This window comes from Lathyrus oleraceus, chromosome 2 (genome assembly GCF_024323335.1).
Source record: "Lathyrus oleraceus cultivar Zhongwan6 chromosome 2, CAAS_Psat_ZW6_1.0, whole genome shotgun sequence".
Taxonomy (NCBI): domain Eukaryota; kingdom Viridiplantae; phylum Streptophyta; class Magnoliopsida; order Fabales; family Fabaceae; genus Lathyrus; species Lathyrus oleraceus.
This window is the reverse complement of record NC_066580.1, coordinates 190523832-190535486: the sequence shown is the minus strand read 5'-3', so window position 1 is coordinate 190535486 and position 11655 is coordinate 190523832.

The window sequence follows — 11655 nt, the reverse complement described above, 5'->3', positions numbered from 1 at the left end:
TCCAATAATAACCCACCCTCAGCAGCTTCTTTACCATTGCATTCCCACTGGCATGGGTACCGAACGATCCTTCATGAACCTCTTTCATCAATTGGCTTGCTTCTCTATCATCAACACATCTGAGAAAGACCCAATCAAAATTCCTCTTGTACAGAACCCCATCCTTATTCAGGTAGAACACCATGGCCAACCTCCGCAGAGTCTTTCGGTCCTTTTTCGATGCTCCCTCAGGATACTCTTGAGTCTCTAGATAGCGCTTGATATCATAATACCACGGCTTCTCATCATCAGGCGCTGTATCAACAACAAACACATAAGCCGGTCTATCCAGACGACCTACTTCAACACTGGGGAACTGATTCCACCATTGTACCTTAATCAAGGCGGCCAGAGTAGCCAAAGCATCTGCCAAAGGATTCTCCTCTCTAGGCACATGATGCATCTTCACCTTGGTGAAAAATGTCAACAATCTCCTCGTATAATCTCGATACGGCACTAAATGAGATTGATGCGTATACCATTTTCCGTTAACTTGATTCACAACCAGAGCTAAATCTCCATATATGACAAGGTTCTTGATTCTCAAATCAATCGCCTCTTCAATCCCCAATATACAAGCTTCGTATTCAGCCACGTTGTTGGTGCACTCAAATGTTAGCCGGGCAGCAAAAGGAATGTGAGATCCTTTCGGCGTAACCAAAACAGCACCAACACCGCTACCATTCACGTTAACGGCCCCATCAAACATCAGAATCCATTCGGATTCAGGGTCAGGCCCCTCCTCCGGGATTGGTTCCTCGCAATCTTTCGATTTGAGAAACATGATGTCCTCATCAGGGAATTCAAACTTCATTGGTTGATAATCATCAATGGGTTGCTGGGCGAGGTAATCAGACAATACACTCCCCTTGATCGCCTTCTGAGAGGTATACTGAATATCATATTCTGTCAAAATCATTTGCCACCTCGCAACCCGTCCGGTCAATGCTGGCTTCTCGAAAATGTACTTGATTGGATCCATCTTGGAAATCAACAAAGTGGTATGAACCAGCATATACTGCCTTAGTCGGCGAGCAGCCCAGACCAAAGCACAGCAAGTTTTCTCGGGCAGTGAATATCTTGTTTCACAGTCGGTAAACTTTTTGCTAAGGTAGTATATGGCATGCTCTTTTCGACCAGACTCGTCATGCTGCCCCAATACACACCCCATAGACCCCTCGAGGACTGTCAGGTACAGAATTAACGGTCTTCCCTCCACAGGAGGCATCAGAATCGGAGGCTCCTGCAAATACTCTTTTATCTTTTCAAATGCCGCTTGGCAATCATTATTCCACCTGACCGTTTGATCTTTTATTAACAATTTGAAAATCGGTTCACACGTGGCTGTTAGATGAGATATGAACCGTGAAATGTAGTTCAATCTACCTAAGAAACCACGAACCTCCTTCTCTGTTCTCGGTTCAGGCATTTCTCTTATCGCTTTTACTTTCGCAGGATCAACCTCGATTCCTTTCTCGCTTACAATGAACCCCAACAATTTACCGGACCGTACTCCGAACGCGCACTTATTCGGATTCAACCTCAGTCTGAACTGTCTCAGCCGGTCGAACAACTTGGCCAGATCTACCAAATGCCCCTCTTCTGTTTGGGACTTTGCTATCATGTCATCAACATATCATTCAATTTCATGATGAATCATATCATGAAACAAAGTCACCATGGCCCTCTGATAAGTAGCACCAGCATTCTTGAGACCGAATGGCATCACCTTGTAACAAAAGGTGCCCCACGGTGTAATGAACGTTGTTTTCTCCATATCATCTGGCGACATTTTGATTTGATTATAGCCAGAAAAGCCATCCATGAAGGAAAACACCGAGAATTGAGCCGTATTGTCTACCAACACATCAATGTGAGGTAGTGGAAAATCATCCTTCGGACTAGCTCTATTCAGATCCCGGTAGTCCACACACATTCTCACTTTCCCATCTTTCTTCGGGACTGGCACAATATTCGCGACCCATGGCGGATAATTAGTGACAGCAAGGAAACCAACATCCCACTGCTTCTGCACTTCTTCCTTGATTTTCATCGCCATGTCAGGTCGAGTTCTGCGCAACTTCTGTTTCACTGGAGGACAATCTGTTCTCAACGGTAGCTTGTGCACAACAATATCGGTATCCAACCCTGGCATATCTTGATAAGACCAGGCAAAGATGTCGACATACTCTTTCAACAACACTACCAATCTGCTCTTGACACTTTCCTCCAAAGCAGCCCCGATTTTCACCTCTTTCTGGACCTCGTCGGTACCCAGATTCACCATCTCAATCGGCTCTTCGTGCGGCTGAATCACCTTCTCCTCTTGTTTCAACAACCTGGCTAATTCCCCTGGCAGTTCACAATCTTCTTCGTCTTCTTCTTCAGCAAGATAGATTGGATTGTCGAAGTCATACAAGGGTGTAACAGGATTGTTATCAATGAGATCCGGAGAGATATCGCATCTGCATGAATGTTGATTCATGCATTGCTTTAGAACCGGCACGAGACAAATAGAAAAAGAAAAAATGAAAACATTGCCATTTTTATTTTGTTTTTATCTTTAAACTGCAAAAATAAATGAAAAACAGGGAACACCGCTTTTAACTGAAAAAACATCCTTTTATTGATGATGCGAATTTGCAAATTTTAAACATGAGGTGGCCCTTACAATGAACCATTGCGTGTCGGGCATCACGTATGGCTTTCATGCATATAAAATCTGAAAACAGGAAAAATATTACTCTTCCAGCAGAGTGACCCGGATGATCTTTTCAGCCCTCCAGTTCCGGATTCCCATCCCTGGCGCGCACGGCTTTATCCACCGGTCCATGTCGTAGTCGCTATCAGCGTCGTCACCCATCATGCAGATGTGATCCGGATCCAGCATTCCGGCACTAGTGAATGTTACTGACGTACGGCGTCCTCTGCCTTGTCCCGATGAGCCTCTGTTCGGCCGATACCCCACTCCGAAGCGGTCTTTCTTTGCAGAGATGTCCATCATTCTGCCCCAACCAGGAGCCTCTCCATTCTTCACCACCTCAGCGGCCTGTTTATATGAAGCAATGGACGGTTTCTCTTCCTCTCTGGCAAAAAGAGCATTCTCCACCTTAACGGTTTCGAAAGCTTGACTCGGCGTCTCCCATATTTCGCCGTCCATCTCCACATACTTAAACGAGGACAGGTGGCTGACAAAGATGTCCTCTTCTCCGCACACAGTGACGACTTGGCCTTCCCAGATGTACTTCAGCTTTTGGTGTAAAGTCGAGGTCACTACCCCAGCAGCATGAATCCACAGCCTACCCAACAAGCAACTGTATGCCGGCTGAATATCCATGACGTAGAAAGTTGACTTAAACACCTCTGGGCCTATCTTCACTGGCAGCTCAACCTCTCCGAACACGGCCCGCTTTGACCCATCGAAAGCCCGCACAATCAAATCAGTCGGAGTCAGAATCAGCCCATCACAGTTCAGCTTCGCCAGAGCCTTCTTTGGCAACACATTCAAAGAGGAGCCGGTATCAACCAGCACATGCGAAATCACGGCTCCTTTGCATTCCATTGCAATGTGTAGTGCCCGATTATGATTCCTCACATCCACAGTCAGGTCCATGTCTGTAAAACCCAACCCATGGCTGGCATGCACGTTAGACACGACCGTTTCCAACTGGTTAATTGTAATCTCTTGAGGAACATAGGCTTTCTTCAAGATTTTCAACAGAGCCTCTTTGTGCCCCTCAGAGCTTAACAACAACGATAAGATCGAGATTTTGGAGGGAGTCTGTTGCAGATGGTCCACCAGTTTGTATTCAGACTTCTTAATGATCCTCAAGAATTCCTCTGCATCATCATCAAGTTTCTCATCCGACCCACCCGGCGCCGGTGTCACCACTGGAGTACCATCATTCACCACCGCTTTCCCTTTTGCCCTGGCTAAAGCCTCGGCCTTTTCTTTTTTCTCTTTCTCTCCTTCTCCTCCCCTCAACGCTTCCGGAGCAAACAATCTTCCACTGCGAGTGAAACCGCTGGTACCGGCATGATCCACCTTTGAAACGGTGGTTTCACTAGCAGTCTGGTCATCTATCTTCTCCCCATTGCAGTAGACCTCTCCACCATAATGCCATGGCACGGCATCATCTTTGTCATATGGAATTGGTCCAGGTACCGTGATGGTAACTGGAGCCGCCTCCGCCAGATTAGACAAATCCACCGGATCAAAATATATTGTTATGGTGGAGACCTCATCTTTTCCCTCATCAGCCTTCTTCTCAATCAATATACTTCCATTGTCCATCAGACCCTGGACAGTCTTCCTCAACCATTCACACCCATTGACAGAAATAGTGCACTCAGCACAATCCACATCACAGCCCGGGTAAACCCCATTCATCAACAAATGCCTCTTCACCTCAGTCAGAGGAGTCTTCAACTGATCAACAGTAGACAGCCCAACTCTATTCTCTCCAGAGATGGCATTCACCCCCCTTTGACCATGCGCGGGCATGGGATTAGCATTAACATTGGGAGATGGTGCGAAGTTGATTGCTTTTGAATCCACCAGGTCTTGAACTACGTGCTTAAAAGCTTTGCAGTTCTCTACATTGTGTCCGGGAGCACCCGAATGGAATTCACATTTGGCGTTTTCATCATAATTAGCTGGCCTTTGATCAGGTCTCAAAGGTGCCAGCGTCCTCAACTGTACTAACCCCAAATCCATCAACTTTTTTAGTAAGAAAGAATAAGTCACCGGAGGCCTATCAAACTGTCTGTCGTTCAGTCTACCCCGGACTTGGTAACCAGCCCTCTGTGGCCTTTGCTGAAATGGTTGCCTCTGTTGTTGAGGTTGCTGTTGTTGCTGTTGCGATTGCTCAGCAGGAATAGTTACCGCAGCAGTGTGCTGAAAGTAACGGTCCCTACTGGGTCCTCTCTGTGCGTAGACAGCACTGGTATCCCCTTCTTTCTTCCTCTGACCGTTGCTAAAAGGCTTCTTCGACCCTGAAGAAGAGGCTGCACCCTGAATCTTTCCGAGCTTCAACCAGCTCTCTATCCTCTCTCCAGCCACCACAATATCAGAAAAGTTGGTCATCGGACAACCAACCATCCTCTCAGCATATGCCCCTTGTAAGGTCCCCATGAAGAGATCAGACATCTCTCTGTCAACAAGTGGAGGTTGCACTCTGGTAGCCAACTCCCTCCATCTTTGGGCGTATTCCTTAAACCCCTCGTTATTTTTCTGAGACATACCCTGCAGCTGGGTACGACTCGGGGCCATATCAGCATTGAACTGATACTGTTTAAAGAAGGCGTCCCCAAGATCTTGCCAGTTCTTAATATCTGAGGACTTGAGCTTGGTGTACCACTCCAGTGAGCCTCCGGACAGGCTGTCCTGGAAGAAATACATCCACAGCTTTTGGTCCATGGTGTATGCAGAAATCTTACGGACAAATGCCTGCAAATGCGTCTCGGGGCAGGAACTCCCATTATACCTGTCAAACGCGGGCGCTTTGAACTTCTGCGGGATCACAATCCCCTCCACTAGCCCCATGTTTGACATATTAACCACCCCAGGAGTGGCATAACTCTCCAAAGCCCGGATTTTCTCAGCCAGCAGCTGAATCTCTTTATTCTGCGATGGGGCACCATACTGACCAAAAGGTTCGTTGTGCATTGAAAACTGATCAGCTTCCCTATCTTCTTCTCTGTCATCTTCAACACCGAAGAAAAGAGGGAACATACTGTCTTTCAGATTCTGACCCGGCCCAGGTTGACCACCAGCACCACCAAAATCAGCGTTGTTCACCACACCCACAGTTGTTCTCTTACCACCGTCTCTAGACCCCAGCCCCTGGTTGGAGACACCATCCAGGTTCACACCACTGTTCGCTGCTGAAGCCCGCTCGAGCTTCTCGGCCTTATCAGCCAGAGCTTTCTGACCAACCGCAAAGCCTTGCATAATGTTGATCAGCTCGTTCATCTTGTCCTTCAGCTCGAGGAGATCAGTACTTGGTAGATCCATCAGTCTGGGAGTATTGCGCCTTGTGAAGTATCTGTGAGGACGGGTTGAGTGCAAAGGTACAGCTCTGCGAGCGCGAGCAATGATTCCTGAAACAATCAAGCACGTTAGAACCGATACCTGCAAAATAAAACACAAGTTATTATGATCATGCATGAATGCAGTGTTTATCCACACGAGGAACACTTTGTCTCTTGATCCTGGTTTCATCGAGACAAAATAATAATTCGGCAGCAATATTCTGACATGCAGCATTAGATTTCAACATACAGACCAGAGATATATGATTTAGCAAAATACCGCCCAACCATGTGTGTGCTCGTGTGAGTGCATACGGGAAAGCAAATAAAGCTTGAAGATCAATCACTGAATGAAAATAACCATCACATAGCAAAATGCACAATAAGTGCCATAGTCATACATCAAATCAGATACAAATTTCCAGAATCGGGAAAGAAATACAAGCAAAATGAATTCCGTCAACAAGCCTGACGGTAATCCACCACAAATGATAAAAGCTAGCCTGATGAGGGTCCCACAGATGGCCCTATCTCAGCTTCCATCTTCGCGAACTCTACGGCGAACCTGAGCTCGGTGTTCTCCTGCTGTAATCTCCCCACCTCCTTCTGATGAATCTTCATCTGCCTGAAGTAATGATCTCTCTCAGCCCTATAATGATCTCTCTCAGCTATAATCTTTGCTTTCTCCGCTTCCCACTCCGCGGCAAGGACTCTGGCTCTGTCATCCCTCTGATCCCTCACGAGAATCTGCCTCCTCTTCTGATCCTCAATGACCTGTGAAGCCCTAGCCAATCTTTCTTTGGTGACGTCGTGCTCCTTTGTCGAAGATGCCAAAGCCTGACTGACCTTCCCATAGTAGGCAGTATCCATCTCAAAGCGCTTCGCTTCTAGGGCATGTCGCTTGTCCTGATCCTCCATCTTCACTCTGATCTCCTGGTTAGCCATCTGAATCCGAGCAACACTCATCTCCAATTCCGCTTTCTCTGTAAGCAACTGATCTCTGGCTCTTTTCATCTCAAGGAACTCTTCCATACTAACAGTGGAAGTCGGACCCTCAATCATAGGACACCAAGGATCACCTCCCGGAAATGGTAGATGTGTAATCTCAATTCTCTTCCGCAACCAATCATCAAATAGAGGAAAATACCGACTGTTGACCTTGCCATAAGGGACTTTACCCTTTCTCTGGATATCACGCCACTCATCCAATACTTGCCTCAGCTTGGCCTGATTGCCATCAATCGGGAAGTAAAAAGACTCCTGGATCTCCCGCCCGAGAGGAGGACCCTCTACAGCAAACCCCATCTGTCTCCTGAGAAGCACCGGGTTGTAATTGATGCAACCCTGAACCCCCACAAGAGGCACATTGGGAAGACTCCCACAACTGTATATGAAATCCCGTCCAGCCAGACCATTATGAGTCCAAGCAATGTCAGCAGCCCGCAAACCCATCAATCTGAGGGACCACTTGACAGTAGGATCAAGATGAGCAAAAGCACCTCTGGAAGGAAAATACCCCATAAACCACCTGAATAGTAACTGAGCACAGCACCGGATCAAACCCCCACGCCGCTTCTCGTTCCTGTTATGAACCGAGTAATAGACATCTCCGATCAGAGTAGGAATAGGGTTCCTCTGCATAAACAATCTGATAGCATTATGGTCTACAAAGCTCTTCTGATTAGGAAACAGAATAATCCCATAAATGCTTACAGCTATCAAAGCACAAACCGTCTTCCAATTACCCACTGCAGCATGTTCCTTGGCATTAGCTTCCAAGAAACTCAAATGAAATCCAGGTAATTTCCCCTTTTCCTTCAAACCCTCCTTGATCATTTCCGGACTCAAATAAAGAGCACGGGAAATCCCAAGGACATCGGGCTCCACCCTAGTAACATGGAATGGAATCTGATCACGGATCTGCATACCCAGGATGCTAGCATAGTCCTCCATCAGAGGCGCCAACAAATAATCTGGAAACACGAAACATCTCAGCCCCGGGTCATAGAACTGGAGAAGAGTATGAATGGCGCTCCTGTCACTATCAGTGAGTCTGAAAACCATCTTCAGAATACTACCGTATGACTCTCTGAACATCCCTACATGGTCGGGCGTAATCAACGCTATCATCTCTTTCAGCACACCAATCTCTGGGTCAAAGAAGCTATAGGCAACATCAGGTTTCAAACCGGTCCTCATATCTGAGCAGAAATCTCTCAACCAGGATCTCGATCAAAAGTGTCCCTGCATATGGGTAAACATGTGTTAGATGCAGGTAAATGCATTATGTAATGATGCTGATGAATGAATGCAATGCATTGCCATCCTCCAAGTCATCTGATCATCTGTTGCTATGAATCACGGCTCTGACTCTGAACTGATCACAACCATCTGAGGGAAAACGTAACCACAAATCCACCTCAAGGGTTCCGAAATAAACGGAAGACAGATACACCATCATCATCATCAAACCATCTTTGAACAGATACCAATAACCATCTGAATCGGCCCGGGGAATCCTGAAATAAACGGATCCCCACTGATAAATATCACGGACAACATTTCGGCGTCTCAGAAATAAATGGCCATAAATCTGACTTATAAATAGGACTCTGATCAACGGAACCAATAGTCACCATCAAAGTCACCATCTGAACATGCATCTGAAAGAATCACCCTCCCCTCACAGGTAAATTCTAATCAGGTCACCCTAAGGCGGATAATAGTCTCGACAATCGGGCAGAGATACTCAATGGGTTTGCCCTTTCGGGTGTGCCATTGTAGCTCTCTTAAGATCGTCTAAACCAAAGATCCGGGAAATGATCGGTCACCAGAGTCAACAGCTCAAATGAAGTAACTCAACCAAAGTGGAGAACCCCACAGAGGCAAGCACTATCAAATGAACCTCGTCCGGCTTGTGGTACATCACGTTGCCAGGCACATGTTGACCTAACATGAAGGAGGCAACATGAGACCACACTAATCCTAGGTGTATACTCGGGCCTGGGTTTTAGCCCCACTCAGAACACCCACCCCAAAACAGAGGAACCACCTGCACAGAGGACGACAACAATAATAGCATGATGCATGCAGACATTTATGCAAATATATACACAGTCAGAAAAATAAATGCAATAAATAACAGCACAAGCAGCCTAAACTATCCTAGAACGCTAGGAGAGACTCGCTTAGGGAAGATGGACCAGCACAGGTCAACATCCTGTAGAAATTCCCCAGCGGAGTCGCCAGCTGTCGCATCCGCGAAAAACAACCGGCGGGCTAAAACAAAAACAAACAGAGCCGCCACTGTGCGTTATTTATCCCAAAATAGGGAAAGGAAACACTCAGAGAAACCTGGAAAAAGCATGGTCTCGCGACCAAAGAGAAAGGGTAAGGGAGTCGGTTACGCAAGGGGAAGGTATTAGCACCCCTCACGTCCGTCGTACTCGACGGGATCCACGTTCTAAAACAAAGAAAAGGTTGCTAAAACATCACACACACACACACACAGGGAACGCAAGTGGGGTTAAGAGAAAGAGGGCTCGCTAGGACATCGCATCCTATGCCTACATATCTCGTCTGGAACGAGAATCAGAGCTACTGTAGTTCGGCTCACGCACGCCAAACAACACAAACACACAAACAGGCAAACATGGAGCCTGAATGCCAATCACTGGGCTTACATCAGCATCCGAACCAAAACAGACACACACTGGAACCCAGATGCCACTTGATGGACTTACACCGGCTTCCAAGCACATAACAAGAACAAACAAACAACAAGTTGCTAAGGAGTCGGGAACTCGAGCCTAGCAATTGTCAGACAAACACACAAAAAGAAAGAAAAGTGCCCGGAGAGACCTCGCACGGTCTCCTGCCTACATACCTCGTCTGGAACGAGGATCAGGGCGATGTAGTTCCCCTGAAAGGGAAAGAAATTCTAGCCAGAAACCAAGGGGAGACACACTACTAGGGAGCTGCACTCGAGCCTAGTGTTATCATGCATCATTGCCCTATGTTGTGGTTTCTACCTACTTGCACAACAGCAAGCTAATCCTAACCAGGAAGAACAAGCATGCAAGCATCAACCAAAATGAAACAAACATTTCAAGCAAATATTCACAAAGCACACACTATATCCAGTCAGAAGTGGGCTCAGACAAAGGGTTCGACTGCCAAGGCAAGTCATCTGTACAAGGGTAGAGTTAGCTCTTAACCTTGCCATTGAGAGGCTAAGGTGAAGCTGATGAAAGGTGAGTGAAGATTAGACTTCACAGCTCTTATCCCTGTCCAGGGAGAGCTTCAGACAAAGGAGCGTGGGTCCAGAATGGAGGGACCCTTCTACGCTCAAGACTCTGACACAACTGTACAAAGTACAAGATCTTGGGTTAATGTCCCAATGCGTCAACGCAGTGGTGTGAGTAGAGGGACGACTCAACAGAATAGCGGGGGATAGATTGCATATCCCTATGATCCGCCAATTGCCTCATAGAGGTCTTTACCTGCTTGGCACAAAAGTAAACAGTCACAAACATCGCCTCTTAAGGAGGACTTCAGACAGTTGCCTGGCTAAATAACAAGCCAGGTCTTCCAGACTACATGAAGACAAGAGAGTCTACCTCAACTGGTTTATAAAACCAAGCAGCAGCAAGCAAGTTCTTAAAGAACTAAAGCGACTTAATGCACCTGAAATCAATCAAGTATCATCAGGACTCAGACAAACCAACAGTAAACAGCAAAAGTCAAACAGTCAATTTGTACAGTCAACACAAGTTAATGCACACAAGTGCAAGCCATGAGCTCAAGCTCAAGCATCAAACCCTACAACACAAAACCAATGTTAGTTTACAACATCAAACAATCTCAATTTACAACTTGAATTTTTCTCCTTAAGCCTTTTGCACTTCTAACCTGAAAATCCAAACCAAATGTGAGAAACTAGACCACTAGGCCAAGCCTAGGGTCCAAAGGGGATAAAAAATCCAAAACAGCAAGTGAAAATTATCCAAAATCACATTCAAACAAATCAAAAGCAAATGCAATTGGTCCCGTGCTCATATCAATCACCATTATCATTTCATGCACAATTTATCACAAACTAGGTCATTTGCAACACCAAAAGTCCAAACAGAACTACCTCAACCAAAAGCATACCAAAACAATTCAGTTAATTCCACAAGAATTCACACCTAAACAGGACACATTCAAGGAATAGCATGTCAATTTTCAGCTCAATTGGACAAAAGGAAGTAGGTCAATGAAAATCAAGAAGTTCAGACAATTTCAAACAAGCCAACACATGGTATCCAAACAAACATCAACTTCCAAAAATCACAAAACAGTGACAACAATTAAGAAATGAATGGGATCAAAACCACAATGTCCTATAATGTGTCTACAATCCCCATGTCAAATTTCATCTTCATCCAATACACCATGAGAATTTCACAAATGAATTACCAACATGTGTCACACAATGTCACCAAATGACCACACAGGGAAGAAAATTATCAATCAATTAGACAATTCCATCAAAAATTCCAGAAAAAACCACATGTGATCTCAACATACAAATGATCATCC